At 43.2% G+C, this 16,980-nt stretch overlaps 1 pseudogene; it reads right to left on the minus strand.

The window, feature by feature from the left end:
- LOC124043247 overlaps positions 1 to 16,980 on the minus strand; it is a 115,791-nt pseudogene that overhangs the window by 43,303 nt on the left and 55,508 nt on the right.

Genomic DNA, 16,980 nt, shown 5'->3' on the forward strand with positions numbered 1-16,980 from the left:
ACAACATATTAGTTGCAATATGGCTTTTTTCTGGCTTGGCTTCCCCAGTGATTTTACCCATGCACCGCTACTGGCTGATCTAGGATCAGGTCCCCCCTGTCCATATACTGTATATTCATTATAATCGAAAAGGCACTCTGAGATACTTTGTGAATACCTGATAAGAAGAGGAGAGTACAAGTGGGTCGGTAAGTTAGACGTTGTTGTAGGTTACTAGCTCCTATGAATGAGTTAATAAAACTGTATAGGATTTGATTGGCCACACTTATAGGTGTATCAGTAGGAGGGTGAGACAGCGGGGCAGTAGACTACCCACCTCATCGTCATCAGCGTCATACTGGGCATACTGCTGCTCCAGCAACTCTCTCTGTCTCCTCTCCTGCTCCAGAGTCTGTTGGATCAGAGCAGCCACCTCGCTCACCTGACCCGGACGCTCTCGACCAATCACAAACCTGGAAACGGACAGCAACACAGCCAGTCAGTTGCATTTCACTCAAGGGGTGACTTTACAATATGCTTTGAACCACTGTGCATGTTGGTTCAATGATGAATTAGGGCTTCACCTCAATATACTTTTTCTCTGAGATATTTTCAGCTGAACTAAAACATGACAGAACTTCCTCCTTTTAATTTGTGGACTAGAAAAGGTGCCATTTTACACTATGTATGTTTATTTGTTTGTGTGATTGAGGCTGTAACAGGCAGTCTGTGTGATTCGCAGGGACTCAATAGCAGGATCTGATTATAGGGGAGTGGAGGGGGGAGAGGGAGGGGGATGGGACTTTCAGCGCTAACACAATAACGTGACAATGGCATGCAGCCGTCCAGGTTGGAATGTGCACATCGGGCACTGGCACAGGCACATTGGCACAGACTCTGGGCTACAGCTGTACCAGCCGTTCTCTCACACCCTACCCTACAGAGCCAAGGAGTTCCATGTTGATAGACGGATACAGAGAGAGGGAGAGAGAGAAAGAAAGGGAGAGATGGAGAGGGAGAGAGAGAAAGAAAGGGGGAGAGAGAGATAGAGAGAACAAACAACCAGAACAATACCATTTCTACCTGTCTTCTCACCATTTCATTATTGTCTATTTCGAGCATTTATTTTATTTATTTAACCTTTATTTAACTAGGCAAGTCAGTTAAGAACAAATTCTTATTTACAATAACAGACTTCATTCATGTCTTATTAAGCATCACCAATCTGAAATGTAATCTATTATCGGCTTCCTAGTTCACAACAAAGCCTCCTTCACTCAAGCTGCCAAACATACCCTCGTAAAACTGACTATCCTACCGATCCTTCACTTCGGCGATGTCATTTACAAAATAGCCTCCAACACTCTACTCAGAAATTGGATGCAGTCTATTACAGTGCCATCCGTTTTGTCACCAAAGCCCCATATCCTACCCACCACTGAGACCTATATGCTCTCGTTGGCTGGTCCTCGCTACATATTCGTCGCCAAACCCTCTGGCTCCAGGTCATCTATAAGTCTTTGCTAGGTAAAGCCCTGCCTTATCTCAGCTCACTGGTGACGATAACAACACCCACCCGTAGCACGGGCTCCAGCAGGTATATTTCACTGGTCATCCCCAAAGACAACACCTCTATGGCCACCTTTCTTTCCAGTTCTCTGCTGCCAATGACTGGAACGAATTGTAAAAATCACTGATGTTGGAGACATATCTCCCTCACTACCTTTAAGCATCGGCTGTCAGAGCAGCTTACCGATCGCTGCAGCTGTACACAGCCCATCTGTAAATAGCCCACCTAACCAACTACCTCATCCTGTATTTGTTTTTGCTTTTTTTCTGTACTTTTGCACACCAGTATTTCTACTTGCACATCCTCATCTGCACATCTATCACTCCAGTGTTCATTTGCTACATTGTAATTACTTCGTCAATATGGTCTATTTATTGCCTTACCTCCTTACTTCATTTGCACACACTGTATATATATTTTTCTATTGTGTTATTGACTGTACATTTGTTTATCCCATGTGTACCTCTGTGTTGTTGTTTTTGTCACACTGCTTTGCTTTATCTTGACCAGGTCACAGTTGTAAATGAGAACTTGTTCTCAACTGGCCTACCTGGTAAAATAAAGGTGAAAAAAAAATATATATATATATTTTTAATTGTAGTGTCCTGTTAATTGTTACTCATTGAGTAGTATTATTTTTCCTATTAATATCTATCTGCGTCAGCATGGGTCTACAATATATGTTTCCTTTGGCAATGTATGCGGTAACACTTTCCATGCCAATAAAGCCATTTGAATTTGATAAAGGGTGAAACAGAGAGAGAGAAACAAAGAAAGACAGAGAGAGAAATGGAGAGAGAGAGAGAGAGAGAGATATAGCGAGAGAGAGACTGAAATGGAGAGAGAGATATAGCGAGAGAGAGAGAGAGAGAAAGAGAGAGAGAGAGAGAGAGAGAGAGAGAGATAGCGATGTTATAGCCATGTTCCCTCTAATTTGTTCTTAACTGACTTGTCTAATTAAATAAAGGTTAAATATATATGTATTTTTAAAAATACCCAGTATACAGTATATTCTTCTGGTTTCTCTCTCGTTTACTCCAAGATGGATCCCTCTATCTCAGTGGGAGAGCTTTTTTGACTGTGTCTCCAATCACCCGGAGTGGGCATGCTGATTACAGAGCTAGGCTGGCTACATTCCAGAGTTAACTTTGATCTACATCTGAATTAACAACTGAGAGAAATCAGAATCAAGGAGCGTGCTCCTCCATCTCTCCATCTAGCAGCTGACCTGGAAACAGTTTCCTCTTTCCCGGCAAAGCAACATGCAGGGGGCCTACCCTGCTTCTGGGAACAACAGCGATAATACCGACATGTCTTGTCCATTAGGAGCTGCTACAGTATGCTGACAGACATACTGGATCTGAGTCCCAAATGGCACTATATTCCCTATATAGCAGCGTTTCCCAATCTCGGTCCTCGGTGCATGTTTAGTTTTTTGCCCTAACACTACACAGCTGATTCAAATGATCAAAGCTTGATGATTAGTTTAATATTTGAATCAGCTGTGTAGTGTAAGGGCAAAAATGAAAACGTGCACCCCTGACGGTCCCGAGGACCGAGTTTGGGAAACCCTGCTATATAATGTACTTATTTGACAAGGGCACATAGGGTTCTGATCAAAGGTAGTTCACTATATTTGGGAATAAGGTGCCATTTGGGACACACAGGGCACTGGGGTTAGGGATGTCAGGGATGTCCGCATTACATTGCCTCACAACAGATATGCCCTCACTCAGTCAACCACGTGGGATGTTGTTTAATTGTGCTCTCTTTTAATAATATATAATATATAATAATATATGCCATTTAGCAGACGCTTTTATCCAATAATATCTGGTTTATACAGTTGAAGTCGGAAGTTTACATACACTTAGGTTGGAGTCATCAAAACTTGTTTTTCAACCACTCCACAAATTTCTTGTTAACAAACTATAGTTTTGGCAAGTCGGTTAGGACATCAACAATGCAATGTACCGCACAGGGCTAAGCACGCGTACTGGGGACACCGTGCGCTCCATCGCATACCACGGTGCCTGCCCGGTCCCTCTCGCAAAACACAGAACAGAAAATAAACACCCACAACTCAAAAGTGAAACCAGGCTATCTAAGTATGATTCTCAATCAGAGGCAGCTGTCAATCGTTGTCCCTGATAGAATCATACTTAAGTAGCCTGGTTTCACTTTTGAGTTGTGGGTGTTTGTTTTCCGTGTCAGTGTGTGTTACCACACGTGACTGTTTCGTTTATTCACGTTTATTGTTTTGTTCCAGTGTTCTGTTGTGTTTGATTAAACATTATGGACACTTACCACGCTGCCATTGGTCCTCCGATCCTTCTCGCTACTCCTCCTCAGAAGAGGAGGACGAGATCCATTACACTATATCCACAGTAAAACGAGTCCAATATCGACATAACCTGAAAGGCCGCTCAGCAAGGAAGAAGCCACTGCTCCAAAACCGCTATAAAAAAGCCAGACTACGGGTTGCAACTGCACAAGGGGACAAAGATCGTACTTTTTGGAGAAATGTCCTCTGGTCTGATGAAACAAAAATAGAACTGTTTGGCCATAATGACCATTGTTATGTTTGGAGGAAAAAGGAGGAGGCTTGCAAGCCGAAGAACACCATCCAAAATGTGAAGCACGGGGGTGGCAGCATCATGTTGTTGGGGTGCTTTGCTGCAAGAGGGACTGGTACACTTCATAAAATAAATGGCATCATGAGGAATTAAAATTATGTGGTTATACTGAAGCAACATCTCAAGATATCAGTTAAAGCTTGGTCGCAAATGGGTCTTCCAAATTGACAATGATCCCAAGCATACTTCCAAAGTTGTGGGAAAATACCTTAAGGACAACAAAGTCAAGGTATTGGAGTGGCCATCACAAAGTCCTGACCTCAATCCCATAGGAAATTTGTGAGCAGAACTGAAAAAGTGTGTGCGAGCAAGGAGGCCTACAAATCTGACTCAGTTACACCAGCTCCGTCAGGAGGAATGGGACGAAATTCACCCAACTTATTGTGGGAAGCTTGTGGAAGGCTACCCAAAATGTTTGACCCAAGTTAAACAATTTAAAGGCAATGCTACCAAATACTAATTGAGTGTATGTAAACTTCTGATCCACTGGGAAAGTGATGAAAGAAATAAAAGCTGAAATAAATCCCTCTCTTTACTATTATTCTGACATTTCATATTCTTAAAATAAAGTGGTGATCCTAACTGACCGGGAATTTTTACTAGGATTAAATGTCAGGAATTGTGAAAAACTGAGTTTAAATGTATTTGGCTAAGGTGTATGTAAACTTCTGACTTCAACTGTAAATTTGGTGGCAAAGATACGCTTTATTTTTTTAGCCTTATGCTGGGGGACCAGTGAACTTGCACTTGTGTGGTTTCAGAGACCTGGATGACGTCGTCAGTCAGGGTTAAATTGAGTTGAAATGGCGAATCTGGGGCACAGGGTGATCAAACCCAGGTAGGATAGAGAGAGAGAGAGAGAGAGAGAGAGAGAGAGAGAGAGAGAGAGAGAGAGAGAGAGAGAGAGAGAGAGAGAGAGAGAGAGAGGAGAGAGAGAGAGAGAGAGAGAGAGAGAGAGAGAGAGAGAGAGAGGAGAGAGAGAGAGAGAGAGAGAGAGAGAGAGAGAGAGAGAGAGAGAGAGAGAGAGAGAGAGAGAGAGAGAGGGATTAACTGGACAGGAAGAAGAAAGTGAATGAAAAAGGAGCGATAGAGAGGAGAGGATAGAAGAGAAGAGGAAAGAACAGCAGAGAAATGGCAGTGTTTAATATCACGTTCTCTTATATCCAGCCATATCTCTTTGCTGCTGCTGTCCATACTTCAATCAATATTTGCTCATCAAACAGCCATGTGTTACATTTACATTTACATTTAAGTCATTTAGCAGACGCTCTTATCCAGAGCGACTTACAAATTGTGTTCATGGGAACAACATGCTGCAATAAAGTTTGACATGTCCTTCCTCTCCAGCCCTCATCCCCTGAGCACCAATCACATCAGTAAGTAGATACGGCTTCTCCTCTGACCATGTCTGTGTCTCTTCCATGCCGTGCTCCTATTTTGACTGTTCTGCTCTGTAGAGCGGAGGCCTGCTGTCCACTGCTACTCTCTTACAATGATACATTTCCACACTATTGATATTATGCTAATGAATGCATGAATGGGGTCTGCCAAAACCGTTTTCACATGCAGGCTATGTTGTGTGTTCGTGTAGCGGTTTTGGTGGTCTGCAGTTTGAAAACATTAACAGTAAATTGGGTTAAGTTTAAAGACACTGTAGCAAGTCTTTATTCATATTAAAAATCTGATTTATTGATTTCTCCACGGTCTGTATTAAAGGGAACTTCATTTAATAGAAGAGGCTTTTATTCAATATCGGTACACAATCTCTACTTAAAATATCAAATCCACGCAAAAGGACGACCCATGCATTATTTCTCATGTGCAGAAAGGTTGACTATCTGGCAGACTACTATATAAAGTGTAGCAGTACACATTGAGTTATCCCCCCTAACAATGCCGTTTTAACTAAACAGACTATGGCTGATGCCCATGACGGCTGTGGTTTATGCCACTTCATGGTACCGTGGACTCATCTGTATAAATAAATGAAAATAAAATGTTACGCATGTGGCAGTTGATCTTACCTAACCACTCCCTGGGTGTTCCTCAGGACGGAGGCAGCGAAGCTCTGTGTCACCCCCACCAGACTGGTGCCGTCCACCTCCACGATCTGGTCGTTCACCTTGATCCTACGACACAACATACTGAGGTCACAGAAAGGTCACACACAGGTAAGAGATACAGGTTACTGTAGGATCTACTGAGCTGTGGCTTGGCTGGTCTAGTGGTAAAGCCGTAGCCTCTGGTACACATATCTGCGGCATCGGTTTGAATCAGGCCAACTACTTGTCATTCTCTCTCTATCTGTTATGTTCTATGGAGAGAAAAATGCATATGAAAACAAGCCGAAGAACACCATCCCAACTGTGAAGCATGGGGGTGGCAGCATCACGTTGTTGGGGTGCTTTGCTGCAGGAGGGACTGGTACACTTCATAAAATAAATGGCACCACGAGGAAGGAAAAGTATGTGGTTATATTGAAGCAACATCTCAAGACATCAGTCAGGAAGTTAAAGCTCGGTCGCAAATGGGTCTTCCAAATGGACAATGATCCCAAGCATACTTCCAAATTTGGCCATCACAAAGCCCTGACCTCATTCCTATAGACAATTTGTGGACAGAACTGAAAAAGTGTGTGCGAACAAGGAGGCCGACAAAACCTGACTCAGTTACACCAGCTCTGTCAGGGGGAATGGGACAAAAGACACTCTAATGTATTTGTCTTCTTGCTCAGTTGTGCATCCGGGCCTCCCACTCCTCTTTCTATTCTGGTAAGGGCCAGTTTGTGCTGTTCTGTGAAGGGAGTAGTACATAGCACTGTACAAGAACTTCAGTTCTTGGAATAGCCTTCAGATCTCAGAACAAGAATAGACTGACAAGTTTCAGAAGAAAGTGATTTTCTTCTGGCCGTTTTGATCCTGTAATCGAACCCACAGATGCTGATGCTCCAGACACTCAACTAGTCTGAAGAAGGCCAGTTTTATTGCTTCTTTAATCAGAACAACAGTGTTAAGCTGTGCTAACATAATTGCAAAAAGGGTTTTCTAATGATCAATTTGCCTTGAAAAATGATAAACTTGGAATAGCTAACACAACGTGCCATTGGAACACAGGAATGATGATTGATGATAATGGGCCTCTGTGCGCCTATGTAGATATTCCATAACAAATCGGCCGTTTCCAGATATAATAGTCATTTACAACATTAGCAATGTTTATACTGTATTTTTGATCAATTTGATGTTATTTCAATGGACAAAAAAATAGCTTTTCTTTCAAAAACAAGGACATTTCTAAGTGACCCCAAACGTTTGAATGGTAGTGGATATACATATATAAAATGATCCACTGTGCAGTAGTAGACTATGCACTGATGTGGTGCATTGCAGAGTGATACAAAAAAGTAAATGTTGAGTAAGGGATGCTTAGAAAATATCTAATCGAAGTCAGATATCATAATCTGCTTTTGAAAATGTATTATCACATGATGTGAGCTGAGTGTTCAGTGGTGCAAAATGGTGCAATAGCTAATTATCAAACTACTGAATATAGTACAGCTAGACGTGTCTTGAGGCAACCATTCTCCATTACAAGAGTGGAGCAGCACTATTGCCGAACAGACAGAAAGCATTACATTCACACGGTGGGGTTAGCTTGGACATGACAGGATGTGTAGCTATCGCTGCTTGATAGCGCCCAGGGCTTGTGAGCCAACGCCAATTTGGTCAACAGAGGAAACAAGGTTATCAGAATGTTTGTATCGCCAAATGGCACCCTATTCCCTATTTAGTGCACAACATTTGACCAGGGCCCATAGAGAACACTGTGCCATTTGGGACGTAGCCACAGCCTGTGACAAGGCTGTTGTGGTGACAGTTCTTTAACAAAACAATAATGAATAGGCTGCCTATATTAAAATTCCCTTTTTGATTTAACAATTCAAATATAATAATTCATTTAGATAACATTAGTGTGAAAGTCCAGGGCATGTTTTTTCCTAAGTCCCACTCTTCTATTCATAGATCGTCTATGGTCGCAATAACATTATAATACCCATGTAACAAAGCATCAATACAGTGGATGTCCAAGCTATTCTGAGAATTTAAACGTACCCTTAAAACGTGTCAAACGTAACACTGTCTGACCTAACAGCAGTTTACAGTCTGAATCACTGTGGCATCACATCCACAATTCAGTGGACAAACACAGATATGATTACTGACATACTGTACGGTGTCGGGACAGCCAGACTGAATGCAAACCATTTAAAACAGACAGACAGAATACAAACCACCTAACACAGACAGACAGGCTAACCATCAGCATTGCAACACTGTCAACCACTTCACGTAACATTGAGTGGTTGCATATGACACTTTTAAGGGCTTTCCTTTCATACAGGGACAACAGTAATCATCAAAGCCCGGACACGGTTGTGGTCAATTCCATTTCAATTCAGTCATAAATATGTTTACTTTTCTGAATTGACTGAATTTAAATGGAATTGATCCTGACTCTGACCCCGGCGGAGAAGACATTGGCTCCCCAGACACAGACCTCTGTATGCCGAAGCAGTGCCTTCCTGTCAGACCGTGACCAGACTATTAAGCACCGTGCACGCATGCAAGCCCACACACACCCACACACACACACACATACACCTACCAGACGAGCTAAATGACTTCTATGCTTGCTTCGAGGCAAGCAACACAGAACCATGCATGAGAGCACCAGCTGTTCTGGACGACTGTGTGATCACTCTCTCTGCAGCCGGTATGAGGAAAATCTTTAAACAGGTTAACATTCACAAGGCTGCAGGGCCAGACGGATTACCAGGATGTGCACTCAGCGCACACACTGACCAGCTGGCAAGTGTCTTCACTGATATTTTGAAACTCTCCCTGACCCAGTCTGTAATACTTACATGTTTTAAGCAGACCGCCATAGTCCCTGTGCCCAAGAAAGCCAAGGTCACCTGTCAAAATGACTATCGCTCCATAGCACTCATATCTGTAGACATGAAATGCTTTAAAAGGCTGATCATGGCTCACATCAACTCCATCCCAGACACCCTGGACCCAATCCAATTTACATACCGCCCCAATAGATCCACAGGTGATAGAATCTCTAATGCACTGTGGTCCTGTAGCTCACTGTGGTCCTGTAGCTCAGTTGGTAGAGCATGGCGCTTGTAACGCCAGGGAAGTGGGTTCAATCCCCGGGACCACCCATACGTAGAATGTATGCACACATGACTGTAAGTCGCTTTGGATAAAAGCGTCTGCTAAATGGCATATATATATATTAGAATGCTGTTCACTTACTAAAGCTCAGCGTTCAACACCATAGTGCCCTCCAAGCACATCACTGAGCTAAGGATCCTGAGACTGAACACCTCCCTCTGCAACTGGATCCTGGATTTCCTGACGGCCCGTCCCCAGGTGGTGAGGGTAGGCAACAAGACATCCGCCACGCTGACCCTCAACATGGGGGCCCCTCAAGGGTGCATGCTTAGTCCCAACCTGTACTCCCTGTTCACCCACAATTGCGTGGTCACGCACGACTCCAACACCATCATTAAGTTTGCTGACATCACAACAGTGGTAGGCCTGATCACCGATGACAATGAGACAGCCTATAGGAAGGTCAGAGACCTGGCAGTCTGGTGCCAGGACAACAACATCTTCCTCAAAGTCAGAAAGACAAAAGTAACTGATCGTGGACTACAGGAAACGGAGGGCCGAGCATGCCCCCCATTCACATCAACCAGGTTGTAGTGGAGCAGTTCGAGATCTTCAAGTTCCTCGTGTTCACATCACTAAGGATCTATCATGGTCCACACACACCAACACAGTCATGAAGAGGGCAAAGCAATGCCTCTTCCCCTTAGGAAGAGGCAATCAATCATCAAGTTTGCGGACGACACAACAGTGGTAGGCTTGATTACCAACAACGACGAGACGGCCTACAGGGAGGAGGTGAGGGCCCTTGGAGTGTGGTGTCAGGAAAATAACCTCACACTCAACGTCAACAAAACTAAGGAGATGATTGTGGACTTCGGGAAACAGCAGAGGGAACACCCCCCCTATCCACATCGATGGAACAGTAGTGGAGAGGGTAGCTAGTTTTAAGTTCCTCGGCATACACATCACAGACAAACTGAATTGGTCCACTCACACTGACAGCGTCGTGAAGAAGGCGCAGCAGCGCCTATTCAACCTCAGGAGGCTGAAGAAATTCGGCTTGTCACCAAAAGCACTCACAAACTTCTACAGATGCACAATCGAGAGCATCCTGGCGGGCTGTATCACCGCCTGGTACGGCAACTGCTCCGCCCTCAACCGTAAGGCTCTCCAGAGGGTAGTGAGGACTGCACAACGCATCACCGGGGGCAAACTACCTGCCCTCCAGGACACCTACACCACCCGTTGTTACAGGAAGGCCATAAAGATCATCAAGGACATCAACCACCCGAACCACTGCCTGTTCACCCCGCTATCATCCAGAAGGCGAGGTCAGTACAGGTGCATCAAAGCTGGGACCGAGAGACTGAAAAACAGCTTCTATCTCAAGGCCATCAGACTGTTAAATAGCCACCACTAACATTGAGTGGCTGCTGCCAACACACTGTCATTGACACTGACCCAACTCCAGCCATTTTAATAATGGAAATTGATGGGAAATGATGTAAATATATCACTAGCCACTTTAAACAATGCTACCTTATATAATGTTACTTACCCTACATTATTCATCTCATATGCATATGTATATACTGTACTCTACAACATCGACTGCATCCTTATGTAACACATGTATCACTAGCCACTTTAACTATGCCACTTTGTTTACTTTGTCTACACACTCATCTCATATGTATATACTGTACTCGATACCATCTACTGTATGCTGCTCTGTACCATCACTCATTCATATATCCTTATGTACATGTTCCTTATCCCCTTACACTGTGTATAAGACAGTAGTTTTGGAATTGTTAGTTAGATTACTTGTTGGTTATCACTGCATTGTCGGAACTAGAAGCACAAGCATTTCGCTACACTCGCATTAACATCTGCTAACCATGTGTATGTGACAAATAAAATTTGATTTGATTTGATTTGAGGCTGAAAAGATTTGGCATGGGGCCTCAGATCCTCAAAAAGATATACAGCTACACCATTGAGAACATCTTGACTGGCTGTATCACTGCTTGGTATGACAACTGCTTGGCATCCGACTGCAAGGCACTACAGAGGGTAGTGCCATCCAGGACTACTATACCCGACGGTAGCCAGTCACCCAAGTCATAGACTGTTCTCTCTGCTACCGCATGGCAAGCGGTACCAATGCCCCAAGTCTGGAACCAATAGGACCCTGAACAGCTTCTACCACCAAGCCATAGTTGGGGGTAGAAGTAAAATAGTTAAATAGTTAACCAATAGCTACCCATACTATCTGCATTGACTCTTTTCACATAAACCTTTTGACTCATCACATACGCTGCTGTTACTGTTTATTATTTATCCTGTTGCCTAGTCAATTTATTCCAAGTTATATGTACATATCTACCTCATTTCCTCATACCCCAGCACATGGAATCAGTACTGGTACCCCATGTATATAGCCATGTTATCGTTACTCATTGTGTATTCATTATTACTTTTACTATTACATGTTATTTCTCTCTGCATTGTTAGGAAGGGCCCCGTAAGTAAGCATTTCACTGTTAGTCTACACCTGTTGTTTACAAAGTACGTGACAAATACAATACAATTTGATTTGATTTATTGATTTGATTTGACACACACACACAGGTCTCTCTGTCTCACATTCAATTTCTCACCAAGACCACTTTCCGATTAACCCTCAGATTTAAGCGGGGTGTGGGGTGAGACTGAGAGGCTCAGTGGAAGATGATGCAGAGGGGTTTTCTCTCTCTCTCTGTGTCTGCATGCGTCCGTGTATGTGTGACTATGAAACCTGATCTCTGTGTTGAGTGATTCCTCACAGAACCCAGACAAAAAAAGAACATGATTTGGGGGATTTTCACGAAATTTAATCCATAGAATAGTCCTTTGGAGGAAAAGGATTGTGGACATATTTGACATGTGTATCTAAAAGCATAGTTGAGAAATAATTGGTCAAAGTTGGCATATTTAGGACATTTTGGCCTTACCCAGTCCTCCTTTAAGACTCCATAGTGTTTCATCTGTAGGTGCTACAAAGCAAACATTGGTGTCATATGACGCTTTACCGCTTGCTCTGTAATATGAGTACTATTTTGATAATTTTGTTTAATATTAGTTTAAAAATAAATATAAACATGAATATTTTTTTATTTTTTTTAAATACATTGTTTAACATAATATAGTTTATGTGCATATGAAATTTCCAGATTTGGATCTCTGCTACATTTAGAGTTATGATCCAATTTTTAAGCCTTACCAACAGATTGAATGTGAAAATGGATTCAAAATGGTCGCCCTCTGCTGGTGACTTGCAGGATGTGCAATGTTACAAGTAAGAGGAGCGCTGTGATTGGTTACATTGTCTACTATCCCAATTTCTCTTTATAAAACGGGCCATAACTTTAGCACTAGCAGAGATCCCTGGAACTTTGATATGCCCGTGGAGTATATTATGTTATATTATATTATGCGTGCACACTAACCCACGCACGTACCCACGCACACACATGCACACACTGTTTCCTGCAGCTGCAGAGTGTGATAACATCCCAGAGCTGTTGCTTAAATTTCCGTCCGTGCCTCCCTCCTCAGTGTAATCCCAGACCCCTGCTGCTAAATCTCTCTGGGCCATGAGGACTAGTGTGTGTGTGTGTGTGTGTGTGTGTGTGTGTGTGTGTGTGTGTGTGTGTGTGTGTGTGTGTGTGTGTGTGTGTGTGTGTGTGTGTGTGTGTGTGTGTGTGTGTGTGTGTGTGTGTGTGTGTGTGTACAGGGATTGAATTGGCACCTTCTCAGGAAGCAGAGAGCTCTTACCTGTCATCTCTCTCAGCTGCCCCGCCCTCGATGACAGTCTTGACGAAGATGCCAAGTTTCTCCAGACCGGCGTCAGCACCCACTCCCATTCCTATGATACTGATACCAAGGCCATCGTCATCTGGGCAGAGAGGAGACAGGGGTTATACAATGGCAAGTGTGTATGTGTTTGTGTCATAGAGAGGGGGGGGGGCGTGCCCTGTGTGTGTGTTTCAGTCAAAACCATCCTTAATGTCAGCCCTCTGACTGTGGGTAGGAAGCGAGGGATGGATGGATAGATAGATATCTATTCATCTACCAGCATGTTACATGTGCAAAAAGAGGAATACAAACTCTAGACCACCTTTAATCCAGACACAGAGACGTGTACAAAGCTCTCCCTCGCCCTCCATTTGGCAAATCTGACCATAATTCTATCCTCCTGATTCCTGCTTACAAGCAAAAACTAAATCAGGAAGCACCAGTGACTCGCTCAATGCGGAAGTGGTCAGATGACACAGATGCTAAGCTACAGGACAGTATTGCTAGCATAGACTGGACTATGTTCCGGGACTCATCCGATGGCATTGAGAGTATACCATATCCGTCCCCAGCTTCATCAATAACTGCATCAATGACGTTGTCCCCACAGTGACCGTGCGTACATACCCCAAACAGAAGACATGGATTACAGGCAAGATCCGCACTGAGCTAAAGGGTAGAGCTGCCGCTTTCAAGGAGCAGGACTCTAACCCGGATGCTTATAAGAAATCCCACTATGCCCTCAGACGAATCATTAAACAGGCGAATCGTAACTACAGGACTAAGATTGAATCCTACTTACTTGACCGGCTTCGACGCTCGTCAGATGTGGCAGGGCTTGCAAACTATTACGGACTACAAAGGGAAGCCCAGCCCCGAGCTGCCCAGTGACACAAGCCTACCAGACGAGCTAAATGACTTCCATGCGCACTTCGAGGCAAGCAACACTGAAGCGTGCATGAGAGCACAAGCTGTTCCCGGTGACTGTGTGATCACACTCACCGTAGTCGATGTGGGTAAGACCTTTAAACAGGTCAACCTTCACAAGGCTGCAGGGACAGATGGATTACCAGGACATGTACTCCGAGCATGCGGTGACCAACTGGCAAGTGTTTTCACTGACATTTTCAACCACACATCTGCCATGCTAGTCCTCAACATGGGGGCCCCTCAGGGGTGCATGCTTAGTCCCCTCCTGTACTCCCTGTTACTTCATGACTGCGCGGCCAAGCATGACTCCAACTCCATCATTAAGTTTGCCGACGACACAACGATGGTAGGCCTGATCACCGACAACAATGACACAGCCTATAGGGAGGAGGTCAGAGACCTGGAAGTGTGGTGCCAGGACAACAACCTTTATCTCAATGTGATCAAGACAAATGAGATGATCATGGACTACAGGAAAAGAAGGGCTGAGCACGCCCCCATTCTCATCGACGGGGCTGTAGTGGAGCAAGTTGAGAGCTTCAAGTTCCTTGGTGTCCACATCACCAACAAACTATCATGGTTCAAACACACCAAGACAGTCGTGAAGAGGGCACAACAATGCCTATTCCCCCTCAGGAGACTGAAAAGATTTAGCTTGAGTTCCAGGATCCTCAAAAAGTTCTAACCTGTACCCCCAGCCCTTAACTCGGTACCTGTATATAGCCTCATTATTGTTATTTTATTGATGCTCTTTAATTTTGTACTTTAGTTCATTTATTAAATATTTTTCTTAACTCTTTTTTTTTTTTTTTTTCTTAAAACGGCATTGTTGGTTAAGGGCTTGTATAAGTAAGCATTTCACAGTAGGGTATACTACACCTGTTGTATTCGGCGCATGTGACAAATACAATGTGATTGAATTTAATTGTATTTTAAAGTGCAATAAAATATGAAAAAAATATAGATCTTTATTTGATAAGTATTCAAAACCCTGAATCAGTACATGTTAGAATCACCTCTGGAAGTGGTAACAGTTGTGGGTAAGTTGCTAAGAGCTTTGCACACCTGGATTGTACAAAATTCTTCAAATTGGTTGTTGATCATTGCTAGACTGTCATTTTCAAGCCTTGACATACATTTTCAAGCTGATTTAAGTCAAAACTGTAACTAGGTCACTTAGGAATGTCATCTTGGTAAGCAACTCCAGTGTAGATTTGGCCTTGTATTTTTTGCTGAAAAGTGAATTTGTCTCTCAGTGTCTGGTGGAAAGCAGACTGAACCAGATGTTCTTCTAGGATTTTGCCTGTGCTTAGCTCTATTCCATTCATTTTTAACCTTAAAAACTCCCTAGTCCTTGCTGATGACAAGCATACCCATATAAGATGATGCAGCCACCACCATGCTTGAAAATATGAAGAGAGGTAATTAGTGAAGAGTTGGATTTGCTCCAAACATAACGCTTTGTATTCAGGCCATGAAGTTAATTTCTTTGCCAAATCTTTTGCAGTTTTACTTCAGTGCCTTATTGCAAACAGGATGCATGTTTTGGAGAAGAAAAATTATGTACAGGCTTCTTTCTTTTCACTCTGTCATTTAGGTTGGTATTTTGGAGTAACTACAATGTTGTTGATCCATCGTCAGTTTTCTCCTATCACAGCCGCTGTCTGCTTTTTTATTTTGGCCCATCGACCAATCGGTGTCCTTCGTTACTAGGCATCGGAAAACCTCCCTGGTCTTTGTAGTTGAATCTGTGCTTGAAATTCCCTGCTCGATTGAGGGACATTACAGATAACTATATGTGTGGGGTACAGAGATGAGGTAGCCATTAAAACATCATGTTAAACACTATTATTGCACACAGAGTAAGTCCATGCAACTTATTATGTGACTTGTCAAGCACATTTCTACTCCTGAACTTATTTAAGCTTCTTACCATAACAAAGGGCTTGAATACTTATTGACTGAAGACATTTTAGCTTTTCATTTTGTATTACTTGGTAAAAATGCCTAAAACAATTCCACTTTGACATGACGGGGTGTTGTGTGTTGGCCAGTGACAAAAAAATCTACATTTTCATCCATTTTAAATTCAGGCTGTAACTGAACAAACTGTGAATAAAGTCAAGGGGTGTGAATACTTTCTGAAAGCACTGTACATGAAGTGTGTAGGGGGTAGGGAGTGAAGAGATAGTGCTTAGACAGAGGATATGGTTATTTGGGATCGGCCCCAGGTCTATGTACCTTTCTCCAGCTCTACAGGGAACAGCTCCAGTTTCTCCACCCTCTTCTCCAGCTCGTACTCTGCTGACGAGGCCACCGGGTCCACCTCCTCATTCCTCCTGTCATAGTCCTCGTTACAGTAGGTGTTGAACACCTGCAGATACATAGAAACACACGTGTTAGCTACCACACTGAGTTTACACTATTTACACAAGCTATGTTTGGGGGAATCATATTTTGTAGTTGGTAACAAGACATATACAGTAGCATAAGTATATTGTGCAAGACCACATGTCTTTAGATGAGTGGTACTACAAGTGTTTGAAATATGTTAATAAAGATGATATTGTCATCCAGTCCAGTGAAGAGCTTTGGTGGATATGTGCAGTTCAGTATACTGATGCCTGGCCGTGTTGTACCACGGAGTTTAGGAGTATAGGCTACATAACTACTGGTGTATCTACTTTAATGTCATATATGTTATTAGAAACCGGCATGTTCGAGCGTTGAATGCTGATTGGCTGACAGCCGTGGTATACCAGACCGTATACCACGAGTATGACAAAACATTTATTTTTATTCTTCCTACTCTTCCTATTACATTGGTAACCAGTTTATGATA

This window comes from Oncorhynchus gorbuscha, linkage group LG09 (genome assembly GCF_021184085.1).
Source record: "Oncorhynchus gorbuscha isolate QuinsamMale2020 ecotype Even-year linkage group LG09, OgorEven_v1.0, whole genome shotgun sequence".
Classification (NCBI taxonomy): Eukaryota; Metazoa; Chordata; class Actinopteri; order Salmoniformes; family Salmonidae; genus Oncorhynchus; species Oncorhynchus gorbuscha.